This window comes from Oryza sativa, chromosome 12 (genome assembly GCF_034140825.1).
Source record: "Oryza sativa Japonica Group chromosome 12, ASM3414082v1".
Lineage (NCBI taxonomy): Eukaryota > Viridiplantae > Streptophyta > Magnoliopsida > Poales > Poaceae > Oryza > Oryza sativa.
In genome coordinates this window covers 3,714,264-3,728,538 of record NC_089046.1, presented here as the reverse complement: position 1 = coordinate 3,728,538, position 14,275 = coordinate 3,714,264, and the positions used below count along the sequence as shown (strand labels likewise).

The window sequence follows — 14,275 nt, the reverse complement described above, 5'->3', positions numbered from 1 at the left end:
ATTGAATTGATACAAATATGATCGTGATAATATTTTATTTATTACTGTCCACACCAAATCTTATTTTAAATTGCACTTTAATTATTTACTTTGTCCATTTATTTTTTTTTTGGGTTTATTCCTAACCAATTATCCATTATTCGCGATTTATAAACTCCAAACCCAACTCCAATAAAATAATCGAATAAAATCGGCATGATGCAATTTATTTAAAAAGTTTTTGAAAATCCGTATTTTTAGAGTTTTGATATTTTGTCGGTCGAATTTTCAGGGTGTTACAGGCGGATTTGGTGAGGCGACGACGACCACGACATGAGGAGACCGGACGAGGAAATGCGCGGGGCGCCGACTCCTCCAACGCGAGGCTTCGGCTTGTGGCTTCGCGGTTCCCGAACCTAGGCGTGGCGCTTGCACCGGTTCCTCTGCAAGCTCACTGACAGCCTGCGAGACCACCCAAACTCGTGCCAGCTCGGCTCGGCTACGACGTGGACCTGCAAGACCACAGGCCAGGTCACGTGTTGTACATGGCCTAAATGACTAACATCTGGATCTTCTGAATGTTGGCTGTGTACACCTTAAAAGGTGTAGAGGCCAGGTTAATTTATAATTCTTTATCTAAAAATCTTCTGAATTAGAAAAACAATGCTGATCAGGGACAAAAATTGTAACAGCACCAAAAAGAAAATCAGTGCCACACATGATCGAGAACATCTATGAAAAAACTGTATCTTGTATTAATTTGGTAACGTGAGACGGTAATTTAACGTTATACTCAAATAAAATAGATTGAAAAAACATACTACTACTATGTTAAAAAAAGAAGAGATCCTAACTACAAACCTAGCTAGATACTGACACAATTGGTGTCTAGTGGGAGCCACCACCTGACAACCCTGGACGGCAGCGCAACTCATCGACGAACATGCAGGGTTTACCCGCCCCGGCGGTTACCGCGCGGTAACCGCGGTAACCGTGAAAAACCGTACAAAACCATACAAAATTTATCAAAAATTCAAATTATTTTTTAAATTTATTTGTATTTAAGGAGGTTACCGCGGTATTTATATTACCGTACCCCCGCGGTAAGCCCGGTAACCGCGGTGGCGGTAAGTTAAACCCTGCGAACATGTAGGGATTAAAAATAAAATTTTCATACTATATACTCAGGTCTCGTTCAAGTAAGCGTAAGGATGAATATTATCATCAGTATAGAAAATAAGATAAGTTATTAGTGAATGATTAATTAAGTATTAATGATTAAAAATTTGAAAAATTGATTTATTTAAATTTTTATAAAACTTCTATATAAAATCATTTTACACGAAACACAAGGAGAAGCCACCAGCAGTCCAGCATCAGCGAATTTGAATTCAACCTTCATCGTGGTTAGATTTGTTCAGGCTCTAGAAATTATTGGTTTCACAGCTGAGCACATTGCAAGGACCTGTTGGTAAAGAGAAATGGCGCAGCAGTAAAGAGAGAGAGAGAGAAAATTACAAAGCTTTTCCAGTAAATTCAGCATCTATCTCATGTCGCGTTTCACCTGGTGGCTGGGTGGGAAATTCAGGGATCGAGCTAGCAGTAGCACCTGGTCCTCCCTGCAATTGGCAAGTGACTGATAACCATCACTGGCTACACACGTGATCGATCCATCCAATCCCAACCCATATCATGCATCACTACTCAACTAGTATCAGGGTAACGACAATATATATAGCAAAAGTAATCTATATAGATGGGACTCACACATATAGACTATAACTATTTTTCTCTTCACAATGTATATAGATATTACTATTGGTTACTCGTTGGATTCATGCTGCTATACTCATTCATCTATGGCCCCGTTTAGTTCGCGAAATGAAAATTTTTGGGTGTCACATCGGACGTTTGACTAGATGTCGGAAGGGTTTTTCGGACATAAATGAAAAAACTAATTTCATAACTCGCCTGGAAACCGCGAGACGAATCTTTTGAGCCTAATTAATCCGTCATTAGCACATGTGGGTTACTGTAGTACTTATGGCTAATCATGGACTAATTAGGCTTAAAAGATTCGTCTCGCAATTTTCCCCCTAACTGTGCAATTAGTTTTTGTTTTTATCTATATTTAATTCTTCATGCATGTGTCGAAAATTCGATGTGATGTTTTTGGAAAAAAAATTTTGGAAACTAAACATGGCCTATGTTGAGCAGTATATACTTACTTTTCGACAGGTGAGGTCGTCATTAATATTTGAGATGGTAAGTATCACAGAATCTGTTGTAAATACTTGTTGGGGGCTAGAGTCATGATTTTTGTATTTGATTGCTAACCAGGAAAACTACAAATGTTAAGTCGTGCTATTGATATGATTGTTTTAATCTTCAGCATCAACCAATGCCAAAATTTAAATTTTAAAATTTAAATTTGAATTTTTTTATCAAAAGTTTATTTTTCAGCATTAGCGTTTAAATCACTAAGAATATATATAAAAAAGTTTTACCTATAAAAGTCAACAATATTATATATTTTGAAAATAACGGAGTACTATACAAAGTTTACATACCACTCTATGCTGCTACGAGACGAGTATTTGTCGTCTTAGATAATGTCTTTCGTCAAACACGAACTTTTGCCGACCAAAGATTAAGTTTTGAGGCTCCCTTTGACTCGCGGGATAGTAAAAGGTATAAATAGAAAAATGTATTAAATAAAATGTGTGATTTTTAAATCCCATAGTAACAAAAGATCACAAGAAACAAGATATGAACCCTTCAATTGTGCCATAGGAAAAGCCAAGAAAATATTGAGACACAAATTCTACCTTGGTTTTCATTAACATGCTTTTTAAACGATCAAATGGTGTATACGTACAAAAACTTTATATATATATATATATATATAGTTGTTTTAAAATATCTGATAAATTGTTATTTTTTAAAAAATAATTAAAACTTAATTTATCATGTACTAATAACTTTCTTGTTTTGCGTGTTCATACTTAATCTTTCATCCAAAGCACTTTTGAATGGGCCCGCAAAACGAGCTCATACCTCTTGTTATTTTCCTATAAAGTGTAAAAGATATAAATACAATCATATGAAAAGTTTCCTTCCTTTATATATAAAGGGAACTGGGCCTGTTTGGCACAGCTCTAGCTCCAGCTCCACCCCTCCTGGAGCTGGAGCTCAGCCAAACAGTTTCAGCTCCTCCAAAACTGGGAGTAGAGTTGGGTGGAGCTCTCTCACAAAATGTACTAGAGTTGTGGAGCTGGGTTTAGGCAGCTCCACAACTCCACTCCAGCCTCAACTCCTGAAGTTATATTTAGGAGTTGGAGCTATACCAAACAGGCCCTAAAGAGGGAAAAAATCCATAGGAGGTTTGACTCCTACGAAAAAAAATCATTGCTTATCATATGAATCAAAGTAACCATAAATTTTGGCGGTTAAAATTCAAATTCAAATTTTTTATTAGGGCGGTAACTCTAACCAAACTGGTACGGAACTCAGCTTTGATGTCCGGTAGTATGAGCTTGACTATTTGAGGATGAACAATTAAACACCCAACCCCTCTGTTGACCCGATCTGGTTACTAACCACCTCCTCCATTAATTCGGACCAGTCAACGACCATCTGCTCGGTCAATCCGGATCCTCTGTGGCCGGAAACCTGGATCCGTACATGTGGTCACCACAAATCAGCTAGCACACCTGTACATGCTTGAATTTACCAAGCACATTTAATATTTCTTTTACATAATTTTTAAAAGTGCTATATTTTAGAACGAAGATATCAATTACATAGTAATCAGTTTCTTAATATACGATGACGCAGATTTTTGTATACACTAACCATTCGTGTTCTTTAGGTCATTTATTTTGGGAAAAAGTACGAATTACCCCCCGAACTATCACGGTCATCTGAATTACCCTCCCGAACCACAAAACCGAGCATTCTTCACCCTCAACTATACAAACCGGACAAATTACCCCCCTCGACCTAATCCGCGGTGGTTTTGGTCCACGTGGCATACGTGTGGCAGTCCAGTCAGCACTCTATTTAAAAAAAATTGTGGGACCCACCTGTCATCTCATCCTCTCATCCTCTCTCATCTCTCTCTCACTCTTCCTCTCTCTCTCAAACGGGAGGACGCGGGCACGCGGCGGCGGCGGGCGGGCGGTGGCGGCGGGCCGGGGAGGACGCGGGCACGCGGCGGCGGCGGGCGGGCGGTGGCGGCGGGCCGGGGAGGACGCGGAGGCGGCGTCGGGTGACGTGGATAGAGCGCGCGCCGTCGGGCCGGCGGCGGGTGACGCGGAGGCGGCGACGGAGGGGGATGACGAGGACGACGACGAGGATGGCGACGGAGGAGTGGAGGACGTTGGCTGCGGCAGCCATGGCGGAGAGACGGAGCACAGGGAGGATGCGGCGGCGTCGGGCGGTGCCGAGGAGGTGGCGGAGCGCCGGGGGCGGGGAATGAGGAGGCGGCCGCTCGGCGCTGCTTCCCCCCTCCCCCCTCTCTCTCTCTGTGTGGCGCCGTCGGGACAACGGGCATAGCGGGGACGGCGCACCTCCATCGCCATCCTCGTCGTCGTTCTCGTCATCCCCCGTCGCCGCCGCCGTGCGCTCCATCCTCGTCGTCGTCCTCCTCATCCCCCCTCGTTGGCGCCGCCTGTCGCCGCCGTGTCCTCCCCGGCGCTCCGCCACCGCCCGCCCGCCGTCGCGTGCCCGCGTCCTCCCCCCTATGCCGCCGCGTCCTCCTGTTTGAGAGAGAGAGGAAGAGTGAGAGAGAGAAGAGAGAGGATGAGAGGATGAGGAGATGACAGGTGGGCCCCACAATTTTTTTTAAAATAGAGTGCTAACTGGACTGCCACGCGTACGCCACGTGGACCAAAACCACCGTGGATTAGGTCGAGGGGGGTAATTTGTCCGGTTTGTATAGTTGAGGGTGAAGAATGCCCGGTTTTGTGGTTCGGGGAGATAATTCAGACGACCGCAATAGTTCGGGGGGTAATTCGTACTTTTCCTTTATTTTTATTTTGTGATGGTTTGTTTTATCAATGTATTCTAAGTCTGACTTATACTTTTTACATTTACACTAATACTTTTAGATAAGACAATTTGTTAGTGGTATGTAAAAAATGAACGACGTTAACAGAGGGATTAATTTAGCTAATACACTCTAAAATAAAAACAGATGTGGCATATTCTAATACAATGAGTTTAAGCAAGAGTCTGATCAGCATCGTTGGATTAGGATCTGTCTAATCCAGTCTTAGGTTATCATATTTCAGGAATGAGAGAATACTACTATGTATTCCGCACGTAGTACTGTTGAGATGAAAATGATGTCGTCGTCGTCTTCGTTTGCTCGCAAATTAACGAATGATAGAGGTAAATCCGTAGTACAATATCGTCTACTCTCGCTATCCCAAGATAGATGTAGTTTAAGATTCAAAGTTCAAAAAGAACTTATCATTTTGGAGTATAATTCAATTTAAAATTTTCTTCATTCTACCTCCAAGGCTCCAACTACCTTTCCACACTAAACCATACATCATTTAAAGAAGACACTATTGTTATTTTTTCATAAAACTTACTTCATCCGTTTCACAATGTAAGTCATTCTAACATTTCTCACATTCATATTGATTTAATGAATCTAGATAGATATATATGTCTAGATTCATTAACATTAATATGAATGTGGAAAATGTTAGAATGATTTACATTGTAAAACGGAGGGAGTATTAATCTTTACTGAGTAACCTAAAAAGATAACTATTTTGAAACAGAGGTACTACTGTACTAGTAATGTACTACTTGTATTTTAGTATTTTCTTCTTGTTTTAGTATCAAACCAAACCAGTAGTACACTCTCTTGTTTTCTCAATACATTAATAAGAAACATGGTATAGTATAACTTTCTGCTTAATTTGTCTTTGACTAAGGTCTTATTTAGTTCCAAACTTTTTCTTTAAACTTTCAATTTTTCCATCACATCAAAACTTTTCTACACACATAAACTTCCAACTTTTCCATCACATCGTTGCAATTTCAACCAAACTTTCAATTTTAGCGTGAACTAAACACACCCTACATAAAACATACCCTCCTGGGAATGGAAATTTGTTGATACTAGCTTACTAGAATGGCTATTACTGTTAGGCCGGCTGTCCTCGGACCACCAGAGGGCAGCATTGTATCACCGGCGGTGGTGTCAGTAGTTTTAAAACAGATTGTCGTGTATGAATTTTGGCAAAATTAACTCAATCAACAACCGCAATTTTCCAGGTTTTTTTTTGACAGCCTCGATCCTCCGGTTTATGGGCAATGGTCGGCATGAAAATCATCACACACCAATACGATTTACAACTTGCCCACCTAAATATCACGGCAGGTAAGACTCCCATAAATATTTAATGTTTAAGACATGATTCGTTCAAACTTTTAAAATTCTCCACCATCAATAACTTCCAAATATTTAGCTTACACAAAAAATGTATTCATATATTTATCTTGAAAAATACAATATCATAAATTCGCTGGATATTATGAAATTATTTTAATATAAACCCTATGGTCCAAATCTTATCCTAAGCATAGAATATTTACGACGGGAGGGAGTAACTACTGGTTAGCTCCATTAATTTTACCAGTATCTAAGTATATTCATGATTGAATTATTTTTTGTGGAATTCATAATTGAATTCTACTTGAATTATATTAAACTTGAACAACAGGACAAAATTATCAATACTTCATCACTCATTAAGAGTAAAAAAAACATGACTACTACATAGTAGTCCCTCCGTAAGAAAAACAAATCCACTATTGAGTGTGACTTAATCTAATTTTAGATTTATTTTTTTATAGGATGGAGGGAGTATACTTTTAGGTTAGTTAAAATATTGTTCCCATTTCCAGGCCATACTATGCATCAGTCCATCCTCGATCTTGTACTGGGCCAAGTTTTTAGATCCCCTAATTCCATTCATTTGGACGCATACGTAATTCCATAAGTACGCAAAAACTATGAATATTTCTCGTCTAAATTAAATTAGTCCAAATAATTCCTAAATCCTTATGGTTTTGTTTTTATCTCTTTAACTGTACGTAAAAGGACATGAAAATTTGTTGGGAATGCATGCATGCATATGTTCCCACAGATCGAGGGTGTATATGTACGTAAGTACAGTACAGGCGTATGTACGTATAATATACAGCACAGGAGTATACTACGGCCTAGCCTGGTTTAGTTACTAACTTTTTTTTATTTGAACTTCCAACTTTTTAATCACATCCAAACTTTTCTACATACTACGTGAACTTCTAACTTTTTTTTCTTCAAACTAGTAAAATTCTATTCTAGTTTTAGCGTGGTACTAAAACACACCCTGCGTTCATTTGGTGTTTACGTGAAGGCGTTGCGTTGCGTTGCGTGCCGTCCCGGCCAGCCGCCGGTCGACGTGATCGCCCGGGGTCACCTCAACTCCTCTCCATCGATCATCTGAATTTTACTCCGTCAGATAGGAGTACTCTGCTGGTGTACAAGATTTGACGGGACAGACTACAGGTGCTCCTTCTATTAAAAAAACCTACTACCTCCGTCTCGTCTCAAAATAAGTGCAGCCATGAGTTTCCCCGTCTAACTTTGATCATCTATTTTATTTAAAAATTTTTTATAATTAACATTTTTTGTTGCTATGAGATGATAAAACATGAATAGTACTTTTACTCGTGACTTATGTTTTCAATTTTTTTTTGAAAAATTTTAAATAAGACGAACGGTCAAAGTTGGGCGCGGAAAACCATGGCTACACTTATTTTGCGACGGAGATAGTACCTTCCTCCAATCTCATAATATAACGGATTATTTTATTTTGAGAAAGATTAAGGATGAAGACAAAATACCACAGTACCCCTATTAAATGTATTTTTGGTTATGGTGAGTGGGTAGTTGGAGGTTAAAATAGGTAGAGATTCAAATTAGAGTTGATGGATGTGTATATTGTATGACTTGTAGAAGGGATAAAATATCTTACTCCATATTATTGAACAGAGGGAGTAGGTTATTTAGGCCGAGTTTAGTTCTAATTTTTTTTAAACTTTCAACTTTTTCATCACATCAAAATTTTCCTATACACAATCTTCCAACTTCCGTCACATCTTTTCAATCCAAACAAACTTTCAATTTTGGCGTGAACTAAACACACCTTTTAGCATAAATTAATGTTTGAAAAGTAAAACTACATTACCCCTTATTTGATTGGAAGCAAGAGAATAGTAGTGAGGATAGAATAGGTAGAAATTGAATCGGAGGTAACTGATGTGATAAGTAGTACTCCATCCATTCTATAAAAACGAATTTAGAATCGGATATGACCCATCCTAGTACTATAAATCTGGATAGATATATATCTAAATTTGTAGTACAAGGATATGTCACATCTGTTACTAGGTTGGTTTTTTATGGACAAAGGGAGTACTCTCAAGCAAGGGTGGAGACAGGAGTAGGGCAGCTAGGGCTGCAGCCCTACTCTGGATCCTAAAAATTCATTGAAATTCCGTTTCTAAATTTCAAAAACTAGAAGATAAAGGCAAAATCATATAAATTCAACTAATTGAGCTCTAGGTTTAGAAAATTTCTAGCTCCTCCACTGCTCTCAAGTAACAAGTATTGTGGAACAAAATTTGAAGTCCAGATAGACAACTATTTTGGGACGGAGAGAGTAATCTAGGTGGAGATTTAACACCATAGAGGACAACAAATTTGGACAAGAATTGTCTATATTCATTGTTCCAGATGGTGTCTAATTCTCACTTAGGTTTTTTTGTTTTGACGAAAAGAGCACTTCACTTTATTTGTAGTTTACTTCTTTATAAAGGGTTTGGTGATTCGGAGATAATTCTTTATTCTCCACCAATCTATTTTTTATAATTTGTTTATCCATCTATTCATTTTCATTTTGTATCAGTTTAATCCTCATGTATCATAATCGTATTTTTTAGATAATGGAAATGGATTACATCTCCGGCTTCTATCATAAGACACACAGTCATAAATTTAATAGTAATAAAAAGGTAAGATAAAAGTAAATCAAAATAAGAAATAAGGTGATGGGACAAATCCCCAACTCCCCTTTATTATTGACTAGTGTTAAACCACATAAAATTTTTTTAGCTAGCAATTCTAATGTATCATAATCGTATAAGTTCTGAAGGGCGAGTAGGGAATTTGGGTTAGTAGTAGAGAGACATGGCTAGACAGCCCAGGATACCACATCTTCCAAAATACTCCCTCTATTCAAAATAACTAATATGGACATAAACATGTCTAAATTCATTGTCATAAGCTTATGTCTATATTTGTTGTACTAGGTTATATTTTATTCTTGCTTAGGTTGGTTTATTTTTTAGTATGGAGGAAGTAAAACCGGGTAGGATTGCCACCGGTCATGGTTTAGTTAGAGCTTTGTTAAGAGATTGCTTATACTATGTAGCTACTTAAATACTTTTCTGAAACATTTTTTTATAATTTATTTTGAAAACAAACCTTCATTATCCTCATAATAGGGATAAGAAAATGTTATCACATCATTCACTATGGTGTGGTCAAAATATCTATATATTTTGTAGTACTTAAAATATTAGTAGTGGTGGTGTCCGTTCTGTCAGAACACCCGTCCATCTTTCCAAATTTCAAAATCACCAACTTGTTTAATAAGGAAAATCATATAAGTATTATTTGGACTAAATATATGCTTAATTGACTTTTCTAGAAACTCAATTTGTTTTCCGTTGCAACGCATGGATTTTTGGCTAGGATAAATCTAAATTTTCGTTGAAAGGGTTGGAAAATTAACTCCTTTTTTCATGCAGTTTTTGCGATGCTTGTATTATATGCGTTCAACTCACTTTGTCCGAATCTAAGGCACACGCTCGTGTTCTGCATTAGCAATCGCTGTTGAGAATATAAAGGCACAGATGCTCATTATGCTTCAACTAAATAAACTAATTTTTACTTTTTACAAGTCTAAGAATAAGATTTAGTTCATTTATCCGAAGTAAAATGGATCCACTATTACCCACGGATCCACGTACGTCTAATTTATTCTACATAGTACTATATAAAACTACGCTACTCTCGCCCAAGTCCTGAAAAAAGATAAGTCATTAACGTATGATTAATTAAGTATTAATTATTTTAAATTTGAAAATGAATCAATATGATTTTTTTAAATTTTTTTAAAAAACACTGGTTTAGGAAGCTTATATGCAGAGAACGAAAAGAAATGTCACTCTTTATGCATGGCTCAAACGCAGAATACTAGTACTAGAACTCATATACTCCACTCTCTCTGCTGCTTTTGCTTGGTCCCTTATCCAGTCGTGTCAGCATATATAGTGACATGGCAGTGCGTGTCAGCATCACGTTTTTCACGCTAGCCGGGTGTAGTGTCATCGCAAGATCTGGTCCCTTCAATTCCATCACCGCCACGTGGCGATCTAGGATCGAGTCGATGATCAGTGGATTAGAGCAAGTTTTTTAGTATAGCCCACTGCTAACTTTAAATCATCTATAGTCAATGTAATAGCCAATTCATACAATAGTTGCTTACTATACTATTAATACCTGGTCCCACATATCATACACACATTACGTCTTGAAGTCCGTGCTGCAGCTGGCTATAGATCTGTAGCCCGCTGCTCTTCTCTCATTTTCTTTATCTCTTTAAAATATGCTTATAGCTATCTTATAGGCTGCTATTGTACCTACTCTTAGCAAGCAAGAGAGGGTACAGATTGAAGGACAGTCGGCACGGAGCAACGGTATTTAGGCTATACTCCTATGTAAAAAAAAACTAATCCTTAGAATGAATCTGGATATACTGTTTTCCTCTATTTTATTTTAAATGAAATAGCATATTCTCGTGCTAATTCTCTTAAAAAAAGTTTGGATATGCTATAAGTTTGGACTCATCTTTAGAATTGAATTTTCTTTGGATGGAGAAAGTATGTGTAAACCCTTTTGGTTTTTTAGTTTTTGATTGATCATACTTAGAATATACTCTACTTTTATACGCATAGTTTTACGTTTTTATATTATGAAAAGTAGAATACATTTCAAGGTAACAACTAATCACTTCTCCAATGTTCTTTTCCACCTATAATTAGCTAATAGATTATTGCGGACACGCTTCATAAACCACTAAAAAATACAACTTTTTTATAAAAAGAAAACCTTTCTACATAAAAGTCACTAAAAAATTCAAACAAATCCATTTTTAATATTTTTAATAGTTAATATTTAATTAATCATGCCTTAATCAGATTTCTTCTCTTGCAAGCCAATCGTTCCTATTCCATCCGTCTCAAAATATAAGCATTTTTAGCATAGTATCAAGTTAAACATTTTTAACTCTGGCTATTAATAGCAAAAAATTTAAAAATATCGATCATGTAAAATTGACATTACTAGATTCATCATTAAGCAAACTATCATAATATATAACTTTTTTTTATTTAAAACATCTTATTTTTATAGATATTATTGGTTAAAATAACATCTTGAAAACCGTGTCCAAGTAAAAAATGTTTATATTTTAGGACTGAGTGAGTAATGAGTACCTCTAAGAGCAGGTACAATAGTAGGCTATAAGCCAACTGCAAACATATTTTAAGAAGATAAATGAGGAGAGAGAAGAGTAGCAGGCTACATATTTGTAGCCAGCTGTGGCATGGACTCCAAGACGCAGTGTGTTTATGACATGTGGGACTAGGTATTAATAGTGTAGTATGTAACTATTGTATGAATAAGCTATTAAATTGACTATAGATAAATTAAAGCTAGTAGTTGACTATACTATTAAACTTGCTCTAATACCATACCCTGTCCTGACAAAGTGAATGCCATTGGACCAATTGGACTACCTCTAATAGAATCTAATATTCTATGATCTCTATTTGGTTGATTGTTGTAATAATAAAATTACTGTTGTTTCTGAAAGTATTATACTACAAGTAGAACTAATCTGAACCGTTTATTCTTAAGGGTACAATAGTAAAGTACTAAGACAGATTAGGGGTAAATTTGACATCACGGCAACGTCGGTTACGTCGTTGTGTTCGATCGTCGGTGGCGGCGGCGGTGGAGATCATCTTGAGGGCGGAGCCGCCGGTGGTGAAGGCCTTCTTGCGGACGGCCTTGTACCCCGGCCACGTGACGGCGCGGTAGGCGGCGCTCCGGCCGGGCGACACGGCGTCCGTCAACGGCGCCACCTTGACGTCCGGCAGGCGGGCCGAGGAAGTATCCGAGCGATATCCTGTCACGGTCGCGGTTGACGACGGCGCGGTGGTATACGCTGTGGAAGCGGCCGTTGGTGAGTATGCATGTGGAAGAGAGGTCGCCGACGTTGAGGACGAAGTTGCCCGGAACGATCGCCGGCACCGCCACCCACCGGTCTAGTCCTCGCCGGAATAGCTACAGCCCTGACACAATGCTCTGGAGCATAAGCCGGAGTCGGTGTGTGCGATGAGTCCCAGAGCTCGCCGCAGGTCCGGGCACCTCTGGTACCAGTGCATCGTCGCCGTCATCGTCTTGGCGATCCTCCTCTCCGCCTCAACGCCAGTGAGACCTAGCGCCCACCCTGAGGAACAACTCCAGCAGCTCGTCGGCTAGCCGCCGCATCTCCTTGTGGAACTCCTCCATGACGTCACCGCGTATATTATACGTGCATCAGTACACTTATACGTGTACACGTAGTAGTAGACGAGCAGCTCGAGAGAGGGTGTGTGCATGGCGGCGACGGGTGTACGTGAGAATACCAGAAGAGGAGCCGAGGAGGTAGTCGTCGCCGGACTTGGGCCAGAGACGGCGGAGCTTTTGCTTATCCAATTGCAAATGCGTGCCGGATCAGAACGAGAGACGAGTGAGTGTAGCTAGGTTTAGAAAGTGAAAAGGACAAATACCTCTCCACAAATAATTTTTCTGGGACAAAAATATCCCTCCACAATTCTACTACCATTAAATGTGGTGGGAGTAGAAATAGATCTGAGCCGTTCAATCATATACAATTAACGGTTCAAATTATTTTCTACTCCTAGTAGAAAGCACCGGAGTGGGACTCATGATTGTTTGGGACCGATGGCTGTTACGCGAGGTACAAAATCATTAAAACTGATGTTAATTCGCGGGTGCAGACATGCTCCCTCTCTTGGTCTCAATTGGTCAGCCACACAGTCTCACCTGTCTCATACCTGTTCGATTTTTTTTTCCTTTTAATTCCTCATCCAACCCGTGCCAAAATTCACTACTGAATTATTATACAATATTGAAGAGAAATGATCGGTAGAAAATGAGTAATGTTCTGAGTAAATTTCAAGAGCTAAGTTTAGCTATGTGATGAAGAGGCAAACTGAAAGTCTGAAAGCAATTACATTTCTGAATCCTGAAGGTACGAAGAACTGACGGAGTGATGCAATTGCCAGAAATGCATGTCGCGATGAGCACCTCTCTCTCTGTCTCTCTGTCTCTGTCTCTGCAGCATGTGAGCTCTGAATATGCAAATCAGAGCTGCAATTTTTGGGACCATGGCGTGCCTGATTGCTTGCCTGCTTGCCGTGTTGGATTCATCTCCCAGCCAAGAATTTCACCAGGACAAGATAACATGACTCATCAGCTAGCCTTGAAGAATTCACACGTCTGCTGCTCTAGAATTCACAGTGTAGGTAGCTGCTGCACTGTCGACTGTTCTTCGGTCATCACACACAGCGTCATAAAAGTATAAAACAGAGATTTTATGAGAGTTTAGCTTCTTTTTCTTTGTTTTTTGTCTTAGCACATCTTCATTCTTCCTGCACTGATGCAGCTTCCTCTTCATCAGGTTCAGAGGCAGTGATTTGGTCTGATCGTTTGAACAGGGCTATGTTTTTCTATCAATATATTCAGCTGCTTCACAGCTCTTTTGTTCCCAACATGTACTCAAATTCAGCACCATTAGTTGATCCATTCAGACTGATTCAGCACCATTAGGAGCAGAACGCTAGGGTCTTCGACTCTGACCTCTCTTCTGTCTCAGTGGTTCTGGATTCCATCCATTCGGAGGGCCGTCTGTGGTCGTTAGCTGGCGTTGCCGCTTTTGGGGACCTGTTGGGAGTATAGCGCGGCTCAGCCCCTTCCCGCTGTTTTAGAGTTTTTGTTTAGCCTCCGTAGTTTTCTTTTTCTAAGCCTCAGTTTTTTTTATTTTGCTTTTTCTCCTTTCCCCTGGCATAGGCCGGTCTGGCCGATTGCGTG

At 39.3% G+C, this 14,275-nt stretch overlaps 1 pseudogene; it reads right to left on the bottom strand.

The window, feature by feature from the left end:
* Positions 1-12,051: 12,051 nt before the first annotated feature.
* Positions 12,052-13,237, bottom strand: LOC107279628 (gibberellin 3-beta-dioxygenase 2-like; annotated as a pseudogene).
* Positions 13,238-14,275: the final 1,038 nt, after the last annotated feature.